Source organism: Euwallacea similis, chromosome 19 (assembly GCF_039881205.1).
Source record: "Euwallacea similis isolate ESF13 chromosome 19, ESF131.1, whole genome shotgun sequence".
Lineage (NCBI taxonomy): Eukaryota > Metazoa > Arthropoda > Insecta > Coleoptera > Curculionidae > Euwallacea > Euwallacea similis.
The window spans coordinates 370928-387300 of record NC_089627.1 but is presented as its reverse complement, the minus strand read 5'-3'; positions in this window follow the sequence as shown (position 1 = coordinate 387300).

Here is a 16373-nt window from a genome sequence, read left to right as displayed (position 1 = left end):
AAGGCTTATCAAGGTTGGCAAAGATGTGAGCGTAATGGCAATATCTAGTTTTGAATGTTTGTGAGTGGGATCGTCAATTAGTGAAGGATGGCCACCAGCGGTTTTCAATTGTGTGAACTTCCGCGGTTTTTCAGCAAGATTATCTGGATTAAGAGCGGGTGATTGGGCTATCAAATCCCAAAAAAAGAGTTCTAGCTAATTTGCCTCAAATCTTATAAAATGTTTGATATGCAACTATACAGTGTGAACCAAATAAAATGTTGAGTTGGTGCTCAAATACTGGTAACGATTGGATGAATTCTGAAACTGAGTAAATAATAGAAAGTTGCTAAATATGACAGATTGCACTTAAACGGTGTAGTCATCAGGATTCATGATTTTCGAAAGTCATAGTTTTTTGTTCACATTTCGACCACCCCTAGTAGATATTTTTAAAAGTCTGATTTGTCAGAATTTTCTCTTCAGGTTCCTCATTCCTATATGCATTCCCAAACGTTATTTTTCCGTAACTATCCCAAAGCCCTACTAATGAAGATCATAATTGACATTTCACGCGCATGCATCATTATCGATCTTCATGATAACAGGTATGGACACTAGGGAAACAATATTGGAAATTTCAATTCTGGTAAGTCTAATTAGTTTGACAAACTCATAACACTTCTCGGACATTATTATTATTATTTATTATTTATTTTTTAACTGGCTGTACATCATCTTGACCTTTATTTTTGAGGTTTGTAATTTGCCAATTTGCTGAAATACTGGCTGGAGCTTTCGATTAATTTTTTCCAATTATCTCGCCCGATGCTGATGCCCTTCCGCCGCCCCTCGAGACACGCACTTGGGTCTCGAAATTAAACTGCGGGGCGTGTTCCCTCACGTTCCGTAGAGGACAAATCCGGCTCAAAAGGGTGCCATTATAGGGCTTCATTACGAGCCTTCAACCCTCCGGAGCGATTTAAATCGGGGACAAAAAGGGGGAACATGTGACGCATAATGCTCCGTCGGCAATTAGAATTTTCATTTAAGCCCCTTAAGTGGCCGCCATAATAAACAAAAATGGCGACGGCTACGGGGGCTCGAGCCAGAGCTTATTTTGTAAACGAGAATTTTGTTCCGGGGGCACTTGTGCGTTGTGTTTGTTTACGTGCACGCTCTTTGTTCAGAAAGGGGTTGTGTGTGTTTTAATATGCTGATGAAAGGCTTACTACTTACTAGGTACATGTAAAGATTTAACTAAGTGGGAGACTTGATTTTGCCTTTAATAGCGGCAGTGTGGAATCTTTGTTTCAGACATTTCAATGATTGCAACATAGCTATAAACGTTGTCGATCGTCGAACAAGAAAACATGTTTTAAATAGTACCAATACCAAGTAACAGGATCTTCTGGAGGATGACGCGTAGATGAATCAGGGGGCTTGAAAGATAATATTTGCTAATGCTTTAAGCACCTGCTTTGCATGTGGAGTATACTAAACCATCGAAGCATTTAGAGCAGTTAAGTAGCAGTAAACTACGGTAAATGCTTCGTTCGTGTAGTACCTTTACTCCATATGCAAAGTAGGTACTTGAAACATTATTATCACAAATTCTTCGTTAAGAGTTGAACACGGAGTCTCAAATTTGGACCTTCTAATGCTCACGAAATAGAATTATTCGATTTTGTACATCATTTTTGAGGAGGTATCGATTACAAGAAAAGATCGCGTTTCAACCTACCCGTTTCATATGTTTGGTTGATCTTAAGGGTGTGTTTTCTTTCATATTTCTTTGATACAAATACATACATCTTTGATATGTACATACCGTATCAGTACACGACGCAAAACAAAAGCCCTTGGGAAAATCCTTTCGGGTATAAACAAAGTCAACATCAGGGATTTTCCGAATTCTCTTTGTTGAATTTGCCGTTTGTGAGTTGAAATCTATAGGGTTAAAAGACAGTAATGAGCGGATTGTTGTTACCCTGTAAAGCGTACGGGTTTTACATATTTTTACATTCACTGCTCAAATTTTTTTTACTCCATTCACTTCTCAAGTTGCCAATCACGTGGTAGTCTACAAGACCTTTAATTTTGTGTCACGTGACTGCCATTTCCTGGAGTCAAAGGAGTCAGGAAAGTCTTCACCCTCAGCTCAGCGTATGTGACGTTATACAAAGTGTCCATTAAACATACAGTAAAAATTCAGAGAGTTATTTACTGAACTATTCTAAGAATATTTTGTCCTTTGATGATTTTTGGAAAGCCTCTTTGTTCCAAAGATACAGGGCGAAAAAATTTTTGACAATAGCAAGGTTTTATTATTAAATATTACAAGTAAAGCTTCTTAATCTACAAGAACTTATGAAAATGACTACTTCGAGTGAAGTAATCATTGTGAAGTCCACCTCGACCAATCCATTTCTTGTGAAATTCGCTTCATCGGTAAAAAGAATTGTCGTCGAAGTGGACCTTACTTATGATCTACTCGATCTCCAGACTTAAGCGCCCTGGTTTATTTCCTATGGTGGCATCTAAAGTAATTATTTCATAATACTTCAGTGGAAAATATGGAAGATGCAAAGAATTGGATCATTTCTAGATGTATCTCTATAAGAAACGACCCTCGTGTTTTTGAAAGAGTTCGGCAGTCGAGGAGAAGATTAGATTTTTGAATCCTAGCTGGAGGTAGTCATTTTCAACAGTTCTTGTAGATTAAGAATTTTTACATATAATCTTTAGTAATAAAATGTTGCCATTGTTGAAAATTTGTGTTGCTCTATATCTTCGGAACAAAGAGGTCTTTCAAAAATCATCAAAGAGCAAAATATTCTTAGAAAAGTTCCGGGAATACCCCTTGAGTTTTTGCCGTATGTTTAATGGACACCCTGTGTTACAAACATGATACTCTGGATGATTCTCAAAGAGCGCAAGATAGCAAAAACGTCTTCAGTCCTCTAAATTTCGCTTGTGCCCTCTAAATGTTCTAAACCATCACTAAGGCTTCGTCTGCATAAAACTTCCGATAATTGAAAACTGTATGAGCTCGAAATAGGTGAATTACCCCACTCTGGTAGTGCGAAATAATACTTTCAAACCAGTGCAAGTCAATACATATGTTAGAATCGGTATAAAAGCGGTAATAATATTTTGAATCAAATACCTGACGGTACGAGACCGCTGTGGTCTTGTCCGAACTTCGGCTTGAACGTTACTTCGAACTGGACTGCTGAAGCACTGCTTCAACCGCTATGGTGCTTAACGTGTTGTCTTCGAGAGGTCCAAAAATGCAGATGGTGATGTATGAGTTTTGACCCACGATCTAGGAATGAATGTAGCATTGTTTATTACAACTTTGTGCTTTTTTCGGTACGTTATGCACCATCAAAAATGGCGACGAAATAGGCGGAAATGACGTCAACCTGAGATTTTATTATATGCGTCGGCGCATAACGCATCTTTGGGGATAGCATGACGTCATAGGAGTATTAGTTCATGGCAGCCTTACAATAAAAAGCCATTTTCGTGCATTTAATTCTCCTCAGTCCCTGATTCCAACTGAACAATTTCCTATTAAACTAGTACCTCTAAGATTCGCTTGTATATAAAAACTAACAAAATAAACTGTGAAAAATTTCATATCTAACACTAATCTTCCCACAGGACGGCCATCCATATTACACATAAAACTCATGCCAACCCATCCTCCCTCCTGTGGGATTTAACACATGTGCACCGGACAAGGAACTTCATATTTATCAAAATAGCCCCTTAGGGTCCCTCGAAGGGTTTTATCCCGGTTTTAATTTCCAAATTCAGAATCCGGACAGGGGGATGAGGAATATTAATTAGGCGGATGAAAAGTAGATCCACTCTCCCCGGAAAATATCCTTTTTGCGAGCATCAGAGGGATTTGTTTTGTCAGTGATACCCCTGATATTAAGGGGAGAGAAAATTACATTCTTTGTATTGTGTATGATGTCTTAACATGGGTGTAGCTAATGTTTGTTGCAGGACCAATTATTGAGCAAAAATTGTACAATTTTTGATACAAATCTATGAAAACTAGAGCAAGAAACTCCTATCAAAGGTTTGAATTAACAATACCCAAAACTGGAAACATGTTGAGACCTACACATTGATACGCCTATGGCTATGGCCCTTTATCGAAAACAGCTCCATCGCATTATGTCACCCCGCATGTCCCCTTCTGACGCTCGAGCTGTCTGATTTAGCCGCCATATTGGACGCCATCGCAAGCGTCTTTTGTTCACCGACGCTTTTGTTTATTTACCCTGCATGGAAGGCCCTTCTTGGACGCAACGGGGATGTTCCAGTTTAATAAAGGTATTAAGCAAAAAAGTCTTGTACGATTGATGTACATAAACTGGATGCATCTTCCAGAATTTCGGAAGCAGTTTATATTGATGTCAAATTTGTGTTTTCTAAGCTTAACCATACGTAGGAGTTAAATCTTACCTTGCATCCGTTAAATTCTACATAGCATTTGATTACCTTATTGTAGAATTAAATGACAATTATCCTAAGGAAATTTTTAGAAGCGGACAAAGCAATATTTATTTTCCTACGAGGCTTCGAAGAAAGCGCTTTAAGGCATGAATTTGCGAGTTGGTAAAAATGATTACTGCACGCAAAACAAAATATCACTTTCTTTGATATGGCTACAAGCCATTATCACACCTCACTTTTTTTAAGATATTAAGAAACCAGAATTAACAAGTCAAACAAATTAAGATGTTAGACAATTCCATTTTGTGAATCAAATTATTCAGCTAATCAAATAAGTTGGAGGATTTTTCTTAGCTCGATTATCGAAATAGGATCGATTTTTCTAATTCCTTGTAACTTTGGGAACAAAATCATTTCCATAAATATCACCAAATCAAAGCATAGCATTGACCAGCCTCTCTATTTCCATGAAAATTATCTTTCAAGCAAAGTTACCATTAATTTGAAAATCTGGCCTTAGAGTCATCGATCAGACCCAGGCAAATTTACCTAAAAGATAATTTCGATGGAAACCATGGAACTAACCAGCAATATATCCTGTTTCATCATTTAACATTGAATTTTATTTCACAATATGGGAAATGTCGTTTTATTGACGTTCGGGTCTCCCAAGTCACACAATCATCAAGCAGTAGTTGAGGTTTGATCATTACACCTAATTTAAGCTCTCTCTTTTATAAATTTATTTTCTCTGTTGATTATTACTTTAAGTGATTTTAACCAGTTTTTTGTTAATTTTTATATTTGCTTCCTCAAGCATCTATACGCTGCATATTATTTCGTGTCGCGTGTTGCTTCCATGGTTAAACCGATGAGCTGTACGCTCCCAAAAAACGCTGTAAAGATATTTGAACATTTGAAGGCCATCGCATCGTTGTTTTCGTTGGCCCTATGACTGGTCCCTTTGCAAAAGGCACTGTAAAATTTTTTGTATATTTTTGTACCGATATCGATTCTTAAATGATTCAGTCGAGTGGTAGCACGACGAGCAAGATATTCGTGATACGGAATAAACTAATAATCGGGTGTTGTTTTGTTTGAAAGACTCGTTAGATACGTCGCTAACTTTTTTCTCCTTTCGAAGTGCGTCTCCTCTTCAGGTAAAACGATATGCACAACCGGACTCCAACTTATAAAAGAAATACCTGATTGTGGTTAATTTTTATTTCTGAACGCTCAATTTCCAAAACTCAGGACATCCCCTTCCCGAGGATTTATATTTATGAAACAGCCGCTCGTTTTCAGATTGATTTTTCAGTACACACAAATCGACATATAATTTTGGAATAACACGTCACCTGGAAGTAGCCATTTGGATTAAGGAGGCTTCGGAAACAAAAGAATAATGCTTCTATTGACAGTGTTAATGGTGACTGCGTTACCTTCCCTGTCGCTCGTGAAAATTATCAAATTTCGACTGAAAATGTGCGGAAAATTTAGAAAAATTTATGCGGACTTGGAGGTTGATTAAATAGCAGTAGAACGAGTATTTGCACGGGATTGTACTTGGGTAAAAACGGGTAAAAATTACACTTTTAAAATTCGATTTTTTTTGATAACACAAGAATAATCGTCTCGTTTACGTTCGGGTCTCCGAAGTCACACGATCGTCAAGTAGCATTCCTGAGAGGAGCTCAAATTGAATCGAAGTAAAAATTTCGTCGATTGAAAAGAAATAAGTCATAGGCGGACGTGAGACCGGGCAGTGCAGTGCGTGATGTATCGAAACTAACCAGTAATTGAAACACCTTTTCTCAATGACTGACGGATTACCAATTCAGAAAGTTAATTTGAGGTAAGCGATAGATATTTGATCATTATACCCAATTTAACCTCCCTCTTTGTTGATTTTATTTTCTATATTCATGATCACTCTAAGTGGTTTTTGTCACTGTTTACATACCATTTCTCAAGCATGTACACGCTTTATATTATTTCGTTTAGCGTATCGCCACCGTGCTTAGAACGGTGAGCTGTACATTCGTAAAAAAAGCTATAAAGTTGTTTGAATGATTGGGAACCATTGTATCTTTGCTGTCCTTCCCCCTATGGTTCGTACCTTTGCAAAAGGCAGATTGTAAAATTTCGTACCGACATTGTTTCATTAATGATTCAGGAGAGTGAGAGGAGCGAAAATCGATCCATTTAATTCTTTGACCATTATCAAAGGTATCCTGGGATATATTTGACTCATGAAATTCTTTTTTTTAATGTTTTTTAAGGATTGTGACAAATTGTTTTTGAGTTTTTTTTTGTCTTAATACGTCATTTCATTGGATATACTTGTTTGATATAAAAAGATGTGCAATAGGTCTCTAATGACTATTATAGACTTTTCGAAAACATTACCCGGATAATTGTTTTCACAGGCGATAATAGGTATCTCACTGCCATCCCAAATTTGTGTTCATAATTAATAATTCAATAATGAAGAACGTTCGACGAATTTTTTGCACATTTCTTTCTTACGCTAAAGTTAAACTAAATGTTTCAGCCAAAATTTAATTAAATGTGATTCACAACATTATAAAACGATTTTTTAATAATATCTTGAGGAACAACCCGTTATTTTTTCCTCACCTAAATAATGAAACTCTTGCTCTCTTTAACTCAGTTTTAGTTCCATTCTGCTTTATTCGTGATCAATCACACTTAAAATCATTTGCTCAGAACTTGCATTTAGCTTGTCTCAGAACTACATTTAGAGTTTGAAGGCTGTGAAATTAAGTTATAATTTTATTTTCTTTGCTGGTGGTTATTGTAAATTGTTTTATTACTTTTTAGTTAATTTTATATGTATGTTTTTCTTCAAGCGTAGGTAACCACGCTTGAACCGTAAATAATAAGGGATTATGCGCACTTCTTTTAACACGGCACAAAAACTGGCGGCAAGAAATACTCTAAAATATTTAAAGATTAACTAAATACGCACTTAATTATAGAATTAATACTTACTTTAATAAATGGAGTTATTCCTAGTTTATTGCAAGTAAGGTTAAAACGGATAATTATACTATCAACCTTTCAGTATGATTAAGACCATAATTTCAAGCATTTCAAACTAGTGGACGAGTTAAATACTAGACATGCACATTTACAACTTACAAGGTTGAAGCACTATATCACTTATTTATACTTGCAATGTGGCAGAGCATGTGGAAAATCCTTTGGGGAAAACTGCGCCGTACCATGAAAAAAAAAATCAATAAATTTACAAAAAAAATAATGTTTTATATATTTTTTTATCAACAATTACCAAGTGATCTTTCTAATTCGATCTATATTATCCTTATTTTAAAGAGATATTATGTGTTATAATTAATATATCACTTCACATGATAAAGGATGACTATTAGGAGTTATTGAAATCGAGATGAATTTGAATTACAAAGTACGTTTATACGTATTTGATATTGTAACAGTCTTTGTAATTCTAGACAGTCGAGTAACATACCGTAATGGTTTTTTTTACTTAGATATGCATGAAGGTACGACATAATTACCACTTAAACAAAATTTTCAAATATTTTAAACTAATCTTGTTTACTTACCTAGTGGTTACCCACACGATTGATGTTTCACTCGTATCTTTGAATATATTAAGTTATTAATATAAAAAAATAAAATTGCTTTCCTGTTGATCGGTATGCAGTACATGAAGTCTCTTGTTCTCTATCTTTAACGAGATCTTTAATCAATCAAAACTTATTTTCACGGTTAAGAATTTCGTGACTTTTGTGCGTTACATTCATCAGATAAAAATTTTCTGAAACAGTTGTTTCCCTGCGCATTATTTATTCATATAAGTGAGTAATTTAAATTCATAAGAAAAAATTGTTATAGTTCAAAAATTAAATGAGAATACTGTAACACTGTTCTCAGTTTCCAACCCTCGCCAGAAAAGAAACAGTTTCCACCCGAATGTGCAATGTAAAAACATCTCCATACTGAACATTCTTTTTTCTCAAAAATGCATGGAAACATCCGAAATTCAAAAACAAATAAAACATCCCTTTTTCCTGCAGCAAATTGAATAAAAAAACCTGCGACCGCTCATTTAATTACTCGAAAACAAATTTTCATTGCTCCTGCTACTGCGGTACGTGCATGTGACAGAGCGATACAGGGACAGGGGATGAATCGACCCCCTTTCCCCTGACACCCCCCGATCGGTCGAGGGTAAACATCGATCCTAAGATGGTCCGTGTTGATTGGACCTTGCGACACCTGGGCGTTGCTAGGCGACGATCTCGCGCCCGGGGTGCCGTTGCCAGGGCGACGACGACCAACCCCCGACGCCGACCGGTGACATCTGCCGTTAGGGGTTGTTTTCCCGAGAGGGGAGGGGGGCGCTAAGGGACGGGGGAAGTTGAGTGGGCTTATTAACGATGAGGATGTTTGCGGACGTCCTGATGAAGTGGACAGCTCTGTACGGGGGCTGAGATTTAGACCTTGTTGATGGACGTTTTTGATCTTGTGCGAGTGAGGTTGCCCCTATTGGAAACTAAGGATTATAGCGTGGGCACGGGTAGATGGATTTTTACGTTTATTTTCTAGATAATTTCATCATCATGATACAATAAATTAATGCTGAAATAAATTAGTAAAGAAAATCTTGAAAACCCCAAGCCGTACCTCAGATCGCTTCATAATCAACAGCGGAGGCTTTCTATCTGAGGATCTCCGACTGAGCATTGGCCAAATTATCGAAAATAAACATTAAACAAACCTAAGATATTTTGTCCTTAATAAATCTAAATATTTTTTCGTTTTTCTAGTCCAGTGTAACTTTTTTTTCTTATCACTTCGGTTGATGAAACTCTATTTCCTAGACATTATTCTAGAGTTATTTCTTTAGTTTTTATTAATTATTTCCTTTGTTGTATTTATCCTTGTTCCCATGGTATCACCATTTGCAGTCTAATCATCTAGTGATCTGCCCTTCTTGTCAAGGAGAATCCTTGTGCGATTTTTGGACCAAATTAGGCAGTTAATCGTTTGTTAACACTTCCAGTGACAGTTTTTCAATGACAAAAAAAGAATTAATTTTTGTTGTGATATATTCAGAAATCAGGTCTTCCAACGAAATCTAATCGTTTTCTCACCGACACAGAGAAAAATTTTCTGTTTTTAGAATGTTTTCTTACTAAATAAGACAGTGAACCGTTTTCTATATTTTTCGCTTGCAACATGGAGTGATGGGAGTTTGTGAACGTGAATTCAAATTCGTCAATAATAACATTCATAACTTGTAAACGTAAAGATTTTTCTATCAAAAATATGCGGTTTAATTCAAAAATACCATCCCAGATTTGCAGGTTATTTCTGCTCAACGAATTTATTATTTGCCAAATTTGATTCGCAAATTAATTACGAAGTTTTATTCGCCTCAATATACTCGATGACGATGGCGTTACCAATGCAATTTCCTGCGAAACGAGTTTTCGGTATTAGCTATAAAATTGCATTACCATCGTCCATAAAAACCTAAAGGCAATGGCCCCTGTCTTCGGGTAAACTTGACAGGAACCATTGCCCGACTAACCATAATTCGCCTGGAACTTAGTCGATGATCGGACAAACAGTGCCTACATTCATGATTTGTTTTCTAATAAGACGGGCATATAAAAAAGTAATGCAATATAGCTAAAAAAGGACCGATGGTCGTTCAAAAGGACTGCGGTACTTTGTCGGGGGCCACCCGGCAACGCCTGGGATTTGCAACAAAGCATGGCGGCCCCTGTATGATATTCATATTGACCCCTTATTGTGGACAAAAGCCAGCGCAGAATATACAGGGCGATTAACATCGCAATGAATACAGAACTGCTTCATATAGAGGTTCTCAAAACAAATCATTTTTTCACATGAATTTTTTTATGTCTACAGTTGCTAAAACATTGTCCTTATGAAGAGCGGCTGCTTTTGGCGAGAAATATTAAGAATTCCTTTATCCGTAAAAATTAATAGAGATTTTTTTTTTTTAATTTAAAAATAACAAACAGCGAATTATAAAAAAGTTATGGCTATTTAAATTCAGGTATATTACAGTATGCGGCGCCCTCGATCCGTAAACAAAAAACTGAGTAAATATTTGACTTTCCCAGCATCAACTTTTCCAGTATGCAAAATTTCGTCAATGGGGCGTTATGGTCCAAAAATATAATTAAAAAAGAAAATGAAAATTAATTTGAATACCCTGTATCGCAAGAACTTAATCCCTGAGTTAAGCTCTTGCGGTACTCATGTTAACATAAATTTTTTATCTTATGATATTTCAAAGATTCACCCCTAAAAGTTTGTCGATATACATAATTAACACCTTGTATTTGTACTTTATCAAAGTTTTCTTGCTTTTAACGAAAGCAGCATTTAATGCTCCTTCGTCCGTGAATCACCTCCTGAAGTAAAAACAATTGACGCATCTACCAGTCTTGCACGCCACTGATACCCAACCTTTGACCTTTGATTACTTTTCAGGTCCAAATCGACTTCCTCCATATACTCTTGGGAGACTTAATTTTCTTCCATTTTGTCAGTTTCCCTTATTCTCCAGTCTGATACGAATATAAAACTCATGTATCTTTTGTATGCCTTTTAGACTTTTGCTCATACAGGGTGTTCCCCTCAATCCCTAATTGAGTATAAGTGTAAGTTTGTCAGTAACTGCCATACATTATGATAACAACCGAGAAACGTAAAACGCTCTATTGCGGGCATTTTCAACGGACTATACCTTCTTTTGTGATACCCTATGAATACATGCGAACCACTTCTATTTTCTTTCGCTCACCTTGTCGAACGCCCATCAAACATGAAATTAGCTTCCGGCTGTAATTTTTTTTTCTATTCAAGAAAAATAAAGGGATCGCGGTCCTTAGACCCGTCAAACAAATAATAAGCCCTACGTGTATGTAGGTGCCCCCCTTATGAGGATCAGGAAAAATGTGCCCTTATTATTTTTAGGATTATTATTTTATATTCGTTATGACGGATATCCGACAGATTAAAACAGGGAAGTACGATTTAACAAAACCAACATTTAAAAGTCCAGTCGTCAATGTAAATTCTTACTAAATTACAAAGATATATTCTTTAATTATAAGAATTTTCGAGTAAAGCAATAAGTACACTTGAAAGACAGCGTGACTCCTTAAAAGAAGACTTTAAAGTCACCTCAATCTATTATTCGTTACTTTTCGTTCACACCGTATATGTATACAGAGTAAAGCTTAGTGGGGTTTGGTCGACTCCCTATCCCGATAACGTTCGACTTGCTTCGTAAACATTCGGAAATTTCACGTCCAATGACAACACTCGGTGCTATTAAATCGTGATGCGGACGTAAGCAAACTGGCGTTATTTGTCAGTGCTAATCTGAACTATATAACTGATTACTTATGAATGTTTTTTATTTATTGGCGACATTCTATGTTTACCTTTGTCAGGATCAAATTTGTTCGACTATAAATACTTCTCCATTACCCATCTCCCCCCCCTCTTCGCTTGTCCATTTCACATTCGACACAATAAACGGAAAATCATCACGGGGAGCGTTTCCAACTTCCAATTTCCCGTGCCGAAATACATATCCTGACAGCGGCAGCACCAGAGCAGGCATCAAATCGGAAGCGAATCGCAATATTGACGGTTAAATAATTAAAGCCTGCGGTTGACAGCCACGGGGGTTCGAGGGCGGCCAGGGGCGGGGAGGCGTGGGCTCCTCTTTTCGTTTGGACACGAGGAGGGAGGGGAGTTAGATAAATGACAGGAGCAGTAGCGTGCCCATCAAGCTGTGTATTTACAGATACCATCAAAAGCCAATTAATTCGAAAAAATTTCTAAGCTTGTATAGGGTGTTTCCTTGAGGTGGAACAACTATTACTACCTTGATAACCGTAATGGATATAAGATTGATAAAATGATACTAATAAATCTGTTATAATTGACGACCAGTTAAAGTACACAAATATTAAGGTTTTCAAAAACTGACCTGGATTTTTTATGTCTGTTTTGCCCCTTTTTATTTTCAGGAGTGTCTCATCAAGTTTTAAAAGTAGGAACCGACGTATTTCAACTGACTGAGTTATGGTTTTCGAGTCGTGACCAACTAGAAGCACCAACTTTTATCTTTGTACATATCTGTATTTACACACCTATAGCACATATAGGTACTACCACTTACAGGAGATACCCTGTATACCCCTGCTACCGTCTTTACTATAGAAAGCTATACCTACAACTTTTTAATCGTTCTTTTATTCAAACAATAAGGGATCGTTTGGTGTGGGTTCTCTAGGACGATATAATTCCGGCCTGGAGCCATTCGCCGAGGGCCCTTCTTGCGCCCTAAAAACTATCCATTTCATCCAAATGAAAAGCGGCAGCACAGATATCTCGAAAACTCTTCGCGTGTATTGAAAAAGAGCCTCTGGCTGCCCAACAATGGGAAGATGTGGCACTTGAGCGTCCGCATTACGGGAATTTTCTCTCTTTTGTTCGTTTTTACGTTTCTTGCTTTGTTCTTCGGGCCCTCTTTTATCTCTGTTTTTGCTGTTTTGTACGATATATCCGGAGGTTGGGATTTTATTTTTTTGTTAGGTACGATGGCGAAGGGAAAGAAGGGAGGGGTGCAATATGATGGAAATCAATTCGTGCAGTAAAAAAGATCTGATGTTGGATTTCAATGCATATTGTTTAGCAAAGCGGCAATGATATGCAAAAGAGTCCCATATTGGAATATGTGGCGTAATTTGCTTTGAGTATAAACGTTTAAGAGCATTTAAGCAAGATTCGGTTCGATGAATATTAAATGACAAAATTAATAAATAAAGTACGAAATGTTTTTACCGTTTTAAAACAAAGCAACTAGCAAAAAACTGAAAATTTTATGAAATACAGCTCTACGCGACTAATTTTGTACTCACTGAGCTTTTAAAGTCGGTTTATTTCAATAAAATCGTATAACAAAAAGTCGCTGTACAACGCAATAAATAAAACACTGTAAAATTTTTGAACATCCTGTAATTTTTTTGGGGGGAAAAAAAAAAAACTCAAGTATGTTAAATGTAGTGAGTTAAAAGTTTACATTTTTACAGCGAAGAGATTGGTTTAATTAAAGATTCGTGTACATACTTAAATCTAGAAGAAACGATCTTTTAAACGATGAAAGAACGAAAAATCCGTTCAAAGATTCCAATTTTTTTTGCCAGGAATCGTCAAAAATGCCAAATTCAACTAATTCAGTCAAACGTATCAAACTAAAAAAAAATTTCAGCAAGTTCCTGTACAGAAGTAAAGGAACCCAGTCATACAGGAATATTAATGATTATGATTTTTTCGTTTCCCAGGAGGCAAAAATTAACTATTTTCATTTAACAATATGACTCTCTCATCTGCAGTTAAAATGGTATTTTGGGCAACTTGAAATTCTGGCTTGGAGTGTATTTAATAGACCCTCTTTTGACCAGGAATGTACCAGCGGCGTATGTACACTGTGGGGTGGTAACTCTGACACGGCAACTTCGATCCTTGCCGCGGGTGCCGCCCGTTGCCTGGCAACGAGGGATGTTCCCAGTTTGGGGGGCAAATTGTGTGAGAGTTCGGTCGGTTCATCTTGCTCAATATTTGGTTTAGGACTGCCAGAAAACGAGAGATTTCGATCAAATTTGTTATAATACATCAAATTGAACTAAAAGAACTCACCGGGAAAAAGACATTGATGATAATTTTTTTTTTGTTGTGAGCGATGAATAAATTTGATTAATGAACTGTGTAACATCACAGCATTGCTAACATGTTTCTCTAGTTAAATATCTACTTACATTTCCTCGCTTCTTCATACTTGTGCGCGGATAATAATACTATTAATTCCATTGTAACCCACCTAAAATTAAACGCAGCAGCATACAAAATAGTCAAATTATGACCGAGTGTGCCAAATCTCTACATCTGGATATCTGTAGTTGATTCCAGACTCTCCTTGATTCCGACTTATTAGACTAGAATAATAAACATAACCTTGGATGGGGGGATTTCGCGAAGCGACAGGGGAACACCTTACTGCCTTAGACTTATTATTAACCCTAAATGTAAATTTTAACTATTTTATTTACATTCAACTTATAAAAAACGAAATAATAATAATCTTCCAGCTAAAAACAAAACAAATATTTTTGAAGTTATGATTAAATGAACAAAAGAAATGGTGGAAAAGTTTTCACTATTCTCATCCTCTCTCTCAGTTATACGGCCTGAGAAACCGAGACAAGAATAGATATATAACGGATCAATCCTGTAGTGCATATATTAATATTCTTATCCGACTTTCGTCACTACATTTTTGTACTCTGTCTTACCTGCAGTGACCGACTGACCTAGATACCTTCAGAACTATTTGTTTATTACATAATTATCCGCTCTAAATGGCACTAAAGCACTTGACATTGGAATGTGTCAAATATAGATTAGTTCTGGAGAACCGGATATTACTGGTGTTTTGAAGAGTGGCATCTTTTTCCATCCTTGAGCTAGCGCTTCCGGTGGAATTTTTGCAATGCGGATTTAACCGGTTTTTGCATTGTTTTTTCCTCATATTATTTTTAAAAGGCCGCGATCATCTATCATTTATGCAAGGTATGTCAAGAACATGCCTTTTAAAATTTTTTAAATACGGATCATTTTCGCAGGTATTGGAAAAAATGAAATTTTGGAGAAGCGTTTATATTTTTCTTCAGCTTATTTGGTCAAGTAATTTAAAATGATTCACATTTTACTATTGCAAATTTTCCTTTTTTACAACGTGACGATGTCATATTTGAAGTTCGACGTTTCGATTATCGACAACCATCATTAACTTTGTTTTTGTATAATTTTACAGTAATAAAGTGCCTAGAAAATACATATAGAGAAAGGTGCGCTTTCACACAAAAAATCTCCTTAAGGCTGCTGAAAATAAATCGGCTTCGCCTTTTTACTATTATTATCAACGTTATTTCTCTCAATTTAGCCATTTTTGGTGCAACAACATCCAACCGAGCCGACCCTTCGTAACCCCCCAATCATCCAGGGAGGAAAACGTCGGCCTAGGTACACGGGAACTGGATACGGCGTATCCGGAGGGACGAGAGTATTCGTACGATTTCACTAAAAGGAATCCAGAATTGAATTTGGGAACGGCAGGAGATTGACTTGGCAAAATGTCTGTTTCCTGTTTCCCGTCCCGTTATTCCGTTGACGATGACCCTCGGGACCCTCCCCATCTCCTCATGTTTTTTATGCCCAAGGGGGGGCGGATAGGCATGTGGAGGAATTGTGTGTATGGTTGGTTTAATTGACGACGTTAAAGGGGATGTAATGAGGTGATGGAGAGGGCGTTTAGTGCGAAAAGAGACTCCTGATTATGATTTTTTTTATTTGTGGTCATATAAATATTTCAAAAAATCCTAGTATTTGAAAATAAAGACTTATCTTGCTACTTATTCTGTTAACTTATCTTGTGAATTCATCAAGTATATGCATAAGTATGACACCCAACTCAAATCCACAGTAATATTTTGCCTTAAAGAGATCATTGAGAATCGATTCCATAATAACCCTGAAAAATATTATTAGATATTTCCCCATAATCCTTCTCTGATAACCTTCTTATGCTTCAAATCCTGTTAATCAAATTTAGTTTAAGAAAAGCGCTGATAAAACAGCTGCACATACTCACCTCTAGAAAGTGGTTTTAAACACGTTTTGCCCATAAATAGATAACTTTAATATACTGAACTAAATCTCATTTTTTTGCTTAATTTGTTCAATTGTCTGCTTTATTCTGTAGCTATTTATGCCTATAATTAAAAATGAGTAAA